The following is an 11,230-nucleotide window of genomic DNA, read 5'->3' as shown; positions in this document are numbered from 1 at the left end:
GTTCAAAACTTATAAAGTAAGTTTATGTTGCTTAGATCACCTAGTTTATAATATTTTGTTATTTCTGTCCAAGAAGACTGTTATACTTTCCTTAATTATGTTATTATGTTATTAAAATCCAAGTATCAGTACTCACTCTCTCAGTTCCCAACTGCTAAGCAGATGATACTGAGGCAGGTGAGAGTTAACAATAAGTTTTGAAAAAGTATCATTCACCACGACCAAGTGTGTTTCATCCAAGGAATGCAAGGATGGTTTAACATCTGTAAGTCAATCAACATAAAACACCATATCAACAAAAAGAAAAAGAAAAATTATATGATCATATAAATAAATACAGAGAAAATATTTTATAAGGTCCAACACCTAGTTTTGATAAAAGAAAGCCATCATCAAGATGGGAATGCAAGGAAATTTTCTCAGTATAGTCAAGGCCATCTACCACAAGCAAATGGTAAATATTAATCTCAATAAAGGCAAACTAAAGTATTTTCTCTAAAAACTGGTAAGAGACAAGGTTACCCTTTTTCTCAGCACTCCTATTCAACATAATACTGGAAGTACTTGCCATAGAGATTAGGCAAGAAAAAGATATCAAGGGCATCCAGATAGGAAAGGAAGAAGTCAAGTTCTCACTGTTTGCAGATGACATGATGCTATATTTAGAAAACCCTAAAGACTTTACCAAAAGCTTCTAGAAACAATAGATTCATATAGCAAAGTAGCAGGTTACAAGATTAACACTCAAAAGTCAATGGCCTTTTTATACAGTAATAATGATAGAGAAGAAATGGATGTAAAAAAAAATCTCGGCCACCCGCGAAGCTGCACCCTGGAACAGATCACTTCCCGCTTCCAGAATGAATGGAGACAAGAATTCAGATGCAGCTATCCAACAGAGGCAAGAATTCCTCCAGTACTTCCCTGAGATTGTTAAGATGCTGACAGAAGATGACCTGGACCACCCTGTTATAGGAGATGTGTTCATCCGTCTCAAGGAGATCCTGGAGTACAACACGATTGGGGGCAAATACAATCAGGGCGTAACAGTGGTGGCCGCCTACCGGGAGCTATCCGGGCCCAAGAAGCAGGATGCCAAGAATATCGAGCATGCTCTCACTGTGGGCTTGTGTGTGGAAATGTTCCAAACTTTCTTCTTAATGATGGATAACATCATGGATTCGTCCATATCTCACTGGGGGAAGCTCTGTTGGTATAAGAATTCGGGCATAGGGCTGGATGCTGTGAATGATTCTCTGATGGTGGAGGCCTGTATCTATCGTCTATTGAAGCTCTGCTGCCAAGATCAGCCCTATTACCTGAACCTCATTGAACTCTTCCTAGAGATGAGCTATCTGACTGCAGTTGGGCAGACTTTAGATGTCATGATATACCCACAGAACAGCGTGGATCATGGCAGATTCACCGAAAAGAGGCACAAAGACATTGTCATATACAAGACCTCCTTCGACTCCTTCTACCTTCCTGTGGCTGCTGCATGTACATGGCAGGCATTGACGATGAGAAGACTCATGCTAATGCCAAGAAAATCCTCATAGTGTTGAGAGCGTTCTTTCAAATCCAGTATGATTATCTGGACTTCTTTGGAGACCCCAATGTGACGGGCAAGATTGGCACTGACATTGAGGACAACAAGTGCAGCTGGCTGGTGGTCCAGTGTATACAGTGAGCCTTGCCAGAGCAGTGTCAGATCCTACAGGGAAACTATGGGCAGAAAAATCCTAAGAAGGTGGCTAAAGTGAAGGTGCTCTATGAGGAAATGGATCTGCATGGTGTGTTCACACGGTATGAAGAAGAGAGCTACAATCACCTTTTGAGCCTCGTGGAGAAGGATGTGAAGCCCGTGTCACTGAGCATCTTCCTAGGGCTGGCACAGAAGATCTATAAGCGCAGAAAATGATCTAGGGTGCATGGCGGGGAAGCTCTCAATAAATAAATTATTGTAAAAAAAAAAACCCAAACAATCCCATTCACATTAATGCCACACAAGCTCAAATTTACGTGAAAAGACCTATACAAAGAAAACTACAAAAGCCTGATTCAAGAAGTAAGAGAGGACACTAGTAAGTGGAGACATACCCTGCTCATGGAGTGGAAGGATTAATATCATTAAAATGGCAATACGCCCAAAGCATTGTACAGATTTAATACAATCCCTCTAAAGATACCAACAACATTCTTCTTTTTTTTCTTCAAAGAGGTGGATCAAACACTGCTAAAATTCATTTGGTACAATAAACATGCACGAATAGCTAAAGAAATCCTTGGGGAAATGAACGTGGGAAGCATTATTTTTCCCAATTTTAGATTGTATTACAAAGCAATAGTTATTAAAATAGAATGGTATTGGAATAAAGACAGATCCACAGATTCGTGGAATAGACTTGAATATTCAGAGAATGTTCTCCTGACATAAAATCAATTAATTTTTGATAAAGGGGCAAGAAATCCAAAGTGGAGCAAGAAAAGCCACTTCAACAAGTGGTGTTTGCACAACTGGCTAGCCACTTGCAAAAAAAGAATGAACTCAAACCCCCATCTAACATCATGCACAAAGGTCAAATTCAAATGGATTAAAGACTTTGATATCAGGCCGGAAACCATAAGGTACATAGAACAAAACTTAGGTAAAACACTCCATAACATTGAGACTAAGGTTATCTTCAACGATGAAACAGCACTCTCTAAACAAGGGGAAGCAGAGATAAACAGATGGGACTATATTAAGTTGAAAAGCTTCTGCACTTCAAAGGAAATAGTGCCTAGGATACAAAAGCCACTCATAGAATGGGAGAAACTATTCACCCAATACCCATCAGATAAGGAGCTAATATAAAAAATATCCAAGGTACTAACAAAACTTAACAAGAAATAAAAAATATCTAACCCTATCAAAAACTGGGAAGAAGAAATGAACAGACACTTCCTCAAAGAAAAAATACAACTGGCCAAAAGACACATGAAAAAATGCTTCACATCGCTAATCATCAGGGAGATGCAAATCAAAACAAAAATGAGATACCATCTCGCACCACACATCACAAAGACCAATAACAATCAGTGCTGGTGGGGATATGGAGAGAAAGGAACTCTCATTCACTACTGATGGGAATGCCATCTAGTCCATCCTTTATGGAAAACAATATGAAGATTCCACAAAAAAATGGAAATTGAGCTCCCATATGATCCAGCTATACCACTCCTAGGGATATACCCTAGAAACACAAAAAATACACTTCAAAAATCCCTTCTTGACTGGCTCATGATATGAAGCTCACCACAAAGAGTGGTGAGTGCAGTTAGAGAAAAAACTACACTAACAACTATCATGACAATGTTAATGAACGAGAGAAATATAATGCCTGTCTTGAATACAGACAGGCAGGGGAGGGTAGACGGGGTGCATTGGTAGTGGGGATGTGGCACTGATGAAGGGGGGTGTTCTATTTGTGACTGAAACCCAACTATAGTCATGTTTGTAATCACGGTGTTTAAATAAAATAAAAATCCCTTCCTTACACCTATTGCAGCACTATTTACAATAGCTAGACTCTGGAAAAAAACAAGATGCCCTTCAACAGATGAATGGCAAGGAAACTGTGGTACATATACACAATGGAATATTATACAGCCATCTGGAGAAATTAAGTTATGAAATTTTTCTGTACGTGGATATACATGAAATCTATTATGATGAGTGAAATAAGTCAGAGGGAGAGAAATAGATACAGAATAGTCTCAATTATCTATAACTTTTAAGAAAAATTAAGGACATTATGATAATAATTTCCAGAAACAATAGAGATTAGGGCCATAAGGACTGGCTCACAACATGAAGCTCACCACAAAGAATAGTGGTGCAGTTAGGGAAATAAGTACACTAACAACTATCATGACAATCTTAATAAGTGAGAGAAGTGGATTTCCTGTCTCAAATATAGGCAGAACTTGTGGGAGGAGGGAGATAATGGGCACTGGAGGTGGGAATGTTGCACTGGTGAAGGGGAGTGTTCTTTGTATGACCGAAATCCAACTTTAGTCATGTTTTTAATCATGGTGTTTAAATAAATATATTATTGGAATTTAAAAAATTATGCTTACTTAAATTATAAAATTATTATTAAATTATTGTAGGGCATTAGCGGTGGATTTGATGTTAACATTATATACCTAAAATTTAACCATAATTAACTTTGTAAACCATGGCTATTTAATTAAACAAAAATTAAAATATGTTGGAGCCAGACAGATAGCATGGAGGTAGGGCATTTGCCTTGCATGCTGAAGGATGGCGGTTTGAATCCTGGTATCCAATATGGTCCCATGGGCCTGTCAGGAGCAATTTGAGCATAAAGCCAGGAGTAACCCCTGAGCGCTGCCAGGTGTGACACAAAAATTTAAAATATGTAAATAACTAAAATTATGGGGGCCAGTGATATAGCACAATGGTTAAGGTGCTTGTCTTGCATATGACTGACATAGATTCAATCCCTTGCATCTTTTTTTTAATTTTTTAATTTTTATTTTGATCATATTGGCTTACATATAGTAGTATTTTAGGTACATATTAACATTGAATCAGGGGAATACCCATCACCAAATTTGTCCTCCCCCATCCCCGTTCCCTTCCTGCAACCATATCCCCCACCATCACCCCCGGGCTGCTAGAGTAGGTGGTCCCCTCTTTGTTTAGCTTACTATTAGTGATCATATATCTGTTTGGTCCTGGTATCCTCCCTTGTTTCCCCCTCTATTTGAGAGGTGGAGCTCAATAATTTGAGTTATGTGGTTTTGTTTGAAGGAAAGAAAAGCAATAGAATAAAGTAAAAAACAAGAAAAATAAAAAAATAACGTAAAATAAAATAAATCAAATAAGTTGAAAATGGCAGAGTCCTTCTAGAGGCTTTCAACCTCAGTTTGAGTGAGGACATATAAAAGGTAATTGAAGCACCACATCAATAAAGAAAGAAATATCAAATTAAATATCCAATGAACACAACAGCAATAAAGACAAGCACCACACAATAATCTCGGTTCTGAAATCAAACCATGCTGGAGTACAAAAAGAAAGAGAAAGATAAAATAAAATAAAATTGGAGACATCAATTTCAATATCTACACCAAAATAAAAACATCAATAAAAATCTATCAATCAATAACTTTATATGTGGAAAAATGATTATTTTGTGCTTTTTTCCATTTCTACCTGCATAGGCACAGTAACTATTTGGGATATTATAGAGGGAATTCCCTTGGCCTAGGAGATACAGGGTTTCTTTACCCCTGAAGTATACTGTCATGGGATTAATTATAAACTCCTTGCATGATCATTTACTCTTTCCTCGGTGCTTTTTTGGTGTATAGAAGACTTCTGCTTCATCATGGATGGTAAAATCGGACCTCTGTGTCTAGAGCTCTTGGTGTCTGTATAGCTCAAGGAATGGAGCTTATGATGAAATATTTCTTTGTGGTTCTAGCAGTTCTGCTTCTTCAGTGTTGTTTTAATCCATCTTCTGTAGTTGGTGGTCTTGGTAATTACATTGCTCCTATGATGGGGAACCAACTTAGACCCCAGGGAATTAAGCACTGACCGTCCAGCCCTGACTCTTGGATACCAGACATAGAAACAACAGAGTTCTCCACAACAGCTCCTGGAACCAAATCCCCTCCAGGGCATCCATAATGCTGCTCTGACACCAACAAGCGCCAGTTCTAAATTGATAACCTGACAACAAAGAAATGGGAACAGCTTGATCCAAGAGCAAGTTGTCATTCCTCACCAGCCAACGATAAGACAAAATCAGAAGACATGTCACTCTTTGATCTGTGCAAAAGCCAAGATAGCTATATACAGATGACTGGTTGTTACAACCAGAACTGGACAGTATGCATTCCGGGACCAACAACATCAACAACATCAACAAAAAGCACTAGCCTAGATTTTGGTCTAAGATCTATTCAACAAATAAGATCTCCCATTCCAGAGGTCAGACTGAGACAATCGCAACTGAATGGGTCTTCCGAAAGCATAACGAAAGATTCAATCCCTTGCATCTTATATACTTTCTCAAGATTCACCAGGAGTAAGTTCTGAGCACTGTCAGGTCTGGCCCAAAAATAAAATAATAAAAGATTGTAGGCACAATTTGAGAGCAATTAGGCCTATACCTAGTGCACTGGGTAGAGGCCATGTAGTATTGCAATCAAAGCCAAGGCTTTGAAAATTCAAGGCATCTGCTCATACCACCTGAGCCACATTTATGACTATGAAGTAAATTTTATACGAATATAACATAATCAGGTTTTTAATTAAGAAAATATTGAGGGGCTGGAGAGATAGCATAGAGGCAAGGTGTTTAGCTTGCATGCAGAAGGACAGTGTTTTGAATCCCGGCATCCCATATGGTCCCCCAAGCCTGCCAGGAGCGATTTCTGAGCATAGAGCCAGGAGTATCCCCTGAGCACTGCCGGGTGTGACCCAAAAACAAAACAAAAACAAACAAAAAAAGAAAAATTTGAAATTCATTGAAGAAAACAAAATGATTTATAATCTCATTTACAAACCACACAAATCCATGCTTTATTTTTATTAAATTTTGGGTGTTGGACCATACTTAGCAGTGCTTAAAGCTTCTAGTACTATCGAGGCATGTAGCATGCATGTCTTTATTATTAAGGAAGCACGCAGCAGACGTGGCTTTTGGCTTTCCTGGTACAGTGCCTAATTTTCTTCCCAAGAATATTTCAGCCAGAAGGCCCGTTGAAGAAGTCAATCATTGACCCTTGCATGGATTACTGGCTATATTTCTGACAGGGCTGTGACATTACATTTTCTCTTTTCCTTTTATTTTATTTTTTCTCCTTTTCTACTACAGAAATTCTGCCTTATCTATCCTGTAGTCACAAATACATTTCAGTACCAAAGATAGCCCGCCAAAAGCTCCCCATTGGCTAGTTTATTTGTAACTCTTACTTTGAGTATAATCTGGCGCCAGCAACTTGTTTTTCTAGGTCTAGCTCCATGATGGTAAACAATAATTTTCATCTCTCCAAAAATCTATTTTCCGGCAACAGCATAAACATCTCTCGCAGAACCAGTTTCTCTCTTGTTTCTTAAAAAACCTGTTTTTTTCTAAACCAAAAACATCTCCATCTCATGTTTCCCCTTACCTCTAGCAGGGTTCTTTCTCACCAACATCGGGTAGTTCATATATATGTAGACTCTAGACTCCCAGTCTCATTGTACTGTCCCTCCGAAAGATCTCCTACCCTTTGTTTTCCCTGAAATTACCTTGCATACCAGAGTTGTGCTTAAAATGTCATCAGCTTAAAAAGTAAAATGTCTTTTGTCTCTTAGTGGTGAGTCCCCATACAACGTGTGTGGTAATCCACTTTTTACAGTATTATTCCGTTTCATCCACCCATGCTCCTGCTTTCTCCCCGTAAAGTTTTTTGGACCCCACGGAAGTTTTGCTTAGGGACACAGGATGTCTGCAGCATAGTACTGCTCTCAAGGAACAATCTTGGCAGTGCTTAAAGAACTATAAGTGGTGCAGGGAATAAACCACAGTTGATCACATGCAAGACCCCTCTATACTCTCTGCCCCTTTGTTGAGCTTATTTTTTGTTTTCCATATATTATAATTTATATAAACCCCAGTCTAGAAAGGGCTACAGTGAGTGATGCTGATGCATAGTACTTACATTTTTCTATCTCCCATGCACACTTAATATTGATTAGACCAAATTGCTTTCCACTGATGTTCTTTCCTTCATAAAGATGTCAATCCTGGACTTGAGCATTCCTGATTTTAGCCTATTCTAAGTCATTTCTAGTCAGTTTTAGAAACTGGCTCCTAGTCCAAAGGAGCTTTGTCCATATGGACTAGTATCAAAGCATTTGACTTCTCAGAAAATATATTTTTATTTTTACTCTCCCTAGGGAAAGTTGAGAGAAAATGGATGTTCTTGGGAACAATTTGAAAAGAATAAATGAGAATTACTGACAGTTTTAAGTTGCAGGCTCAATTATTTCTTTTTTAGGGATGGGGTGGGCCATACTCTGTGGTGCCCAGTGGTTGCTCCTGGATAAATGCTCAGGAATTATTCTTGGAGAACCTTAAGAAACTATAAAAAGTGCAGAGTATTAAATCCCAATCAGCTATATGCCAGGCTCTCTCAAAACATCCATGGTTATGTTTTATTTTATGTGCATTGTTTATTTATGTATTTAGTTTATTATTAATAAGTACTTAAATGTGTCTAAACTTTCACGTAGGGGGTTAATATGCTAAATGCCATGTTATGCCCTTGAAATCTTAGATCACTAAGATGTATAGTAATATATTGCTTGCTTCAAGAAATATTTTATATAATGGAGGTTGGTAAATGGGTTCATACAATTTTTCACTGGTAGGTAAATATCTGATCACATATTTTCAAGTAAAATACTAAGTTTAAGGAGAAATTTCCATTCTGCGAAGTCTAGAATATTTAAGAAACTATTCTAAAATATCTATATATCTCCACGAGAAGATATGACAAATGATATTAAATTTTAAGATAATAGGGAGTTTTTGTTCTTTTTTAAATATCTTTATTTAAGCACCTTGATTACAAATATGATTGTCGTTGGGTTTCAGTCACATACAGAACACCCACCTTCATCAGTGCAATATTTCCATCACCAATGTCCCAAATCTCCCTCCACCCCACCGCACACCCGCCTGTATTTGAGACAGGCTTTCTACTTCCCTTATTCATTCACATTGTTATGATAGTTGTCAGTGTAGTTATTTCTCTAACTTCACTCACCATTCTTTGTGGTTAGCTTCATATAGTGAGCTGGACCTTCCAGCCCTCATCTCTTTTGTCTCTGAGAATTATTGCAAAATGACCTTAATTTTTCTTAAAAGCCATAGAAGAGTGAGACTATTCTGTGTCTATTTCTCTCCCTCTGACTTATTTCACTCAGCAAAATAGATTCCATGTACATCCATGTATAGGAAAATTTCATGACTTCGTCTCTCCTGACAGCTGCATAATATTCCATTGTGTATATGTACCACACTTTCTTTAGCCATTCATCTGTTGAAGGCATCTTGGTTGTTTCCAAAATCTGGCTATTGTAAATAGCGCTGCAATGAATATTGGTGTGAGGAACAGATTTTTGAGTTGTATGTTTGTATTCCTAGGGTATATCCCTAGGTGTGGTATAGCTGGATCCTATGGGAGTTCAATTTTCAGGGTTTTTTCTTAGAAAACTCCATATTGTTTTCCATAAAAGATGGACTACATGGCATTACCACCAGCAGTGAATGAGAGTTCCTTTCTCTTCACATCCATGCCAGCGCTGATTGTTCTTGTTCTCTTTGATGTGTGCCAGTCTCTGTGTTGTGAGAAGGAACCTCATTGTAGTTTTGATTTGCATCTCCCTGATGATTAGTGATGTGGAGCATTTTTTATGTGTCTTTTGTCCATTTATATTTCTTCTTTGACAAAGTGTCTGTTCATTTCTTCTCCCCATTTTTGATGGGATTAGATGATTTTTCTTCTAACGTTCTGTCAGTGCTTTTTTATTTTGAATATTAACCCCTTATCTGATGGGTATTGGGTGAACAATTTCTCCCATTTAGTGGTTGACTCTTGTATCCTAGGCTTTATTTCCTTTGAGGCGCAGAAGCTTCTCAGCTTAATTTATTCCCATCTGTTTATCTCTGCTTCCCCTTGTTTAAAGAGTGCTGTTTTCTCCTTGAAGATGCCTTGAGTCTCAATGTCATGGAGTATTTTACCTATGCATTGTGGTCTATCAATCTTGTTTATTTTTTTAAAGAAACAACTTCTGCTTTTGTTGACCTTTTGGATTTTTTTTGCGTTCCACTTCATTGATTTCTGCTCTAAGCTTTGTTATTTTCTTCTGTCTACCTAATTTTGGTTTCTTTTGTTGATTATTTTCTAATTTTATAAGCTGCTTTATTGAGCTATTCAGGTATGCACCTTCTTCCTTCCTGAGAGCAAAGCTATAAATTTTCCTCTCAGTACCACTTTTGCTGTGTCCTATAGATTCTGATAGTGTTTCTCCACTGTCATTTGCTTCTGGGAAGTTTTAATTTCCTCTTTTCTTTCATCTCGGATCCACTGGTTGTTCAGTTGTAGGCTGTTTAATTTCCAGGTGTTAAAGTTTTTCTTCTTTGTCCCTTTGTAGGTCACATCTAATTTCAGAGCTTTGTGGTTGATGAAGGTAGCCTGCAATGTTTCTATCCTCTTGATTTTATGAAGGTATGTTTTATGTGGGAGCATGTGGTCTATCCTAGAGAATGGCCCATGTACATTGGTGAAGAAAGTGTATTCAGTTATCAGGGGATGAAGTGTCCTATATATCTATTAGGCCTCTTTATTCCATTTCTTATTTCAAGAATAGTATAGTTGTTGCGTTTCAGTCAGATTAACCTATCAAGAGTGACAGGACAGTGTTGAGGTCTCCCACAATAATTGAGTTATTATTGATGTCCTCTTTCAAATTTGTCAATAATTGTATTATATATTTTGCTGGTCTCTCAATAGGTGCATATATGTGTGCGTATATAATGTGATTTCTTCCCATTGCATATATTCATTGATTAGTACAAAGTGTCCATCTTTGTCCCTTACAAATTTTCTGAGTCTAAAGTTTGTGTGATCTGATACTAATATGGCCACTCAGCTTTGTTAAGGTTGTTGTTTGCTTGGATGACTTTACTCTAGCCTTTGATTTTGAGTCTATGTTTGTTCTGACTATTCATGTGTTTCTTGTAGACAGCAGAAGGTTGGATTCACCATTTTGATATATTTTGCCACTCTGTGTCTCTTAATTGGTGCATTTAGTCCATTGACATTGAGGGAGATGATTTTCATGGGATTTACTGTCATCTTTATGTATAATTTTGGTGTCTCTGTTGTTATTTCTTGTGTTAAAGTAGACCTTTCAGCTTTTCTTTTAAGTCTGGTTTTGCATCAGTAAAGTTTCTGAGCTGTTGAGTATCCATGAAGCTATGTATCCTTTTTTTAAACCTTAAAGTGAGTCAGGCTGGGTGGTGTTCTATGTGAAGCATCCATTTTATTTATTCTTGTCACAATGTCCCACCACTGTCTTTTGACCTTGATGGTTCTTTGTGATATATTTGCTGTAAATCTTAAGGATGCTCTTTTGAATGTAATTTCCCTTTTATAT

General features: G+C 37.6%; 1 pseudogene; it reads left to right on the top strand.

Moving 5' to 3' along the window:
* The first annotated feature begins 825 nt into the window (after positions 1-825).
* LOC125999232 (farnesyl pyrophosphate synthase-like) lies at positions 826-1,970 on the top strand (annotated as a pseudogene).
* Positions 1,971-11,230: the final 9,260 nt, after the last annotated feature.

This window comes from Suncus etruscus, chromosome X (assembly GCF_024139225.1).
Source record: "Suncus etruscus isolate mSunEtr1 chromosome X, mSunEtr1.pri.cur, whole genome shotgun sequence".
Taxonomy (NCBI): Eukaryota; Metazoa; Chordata; class Mammalia; order Eulipotyphla; family Soricidae; genus Suncus; species Suncus etruscus.
Note: the sequence above shows the minus strand (reverse complement) of the source record. Positions and strands in the feature narration are given on the sequence as shown.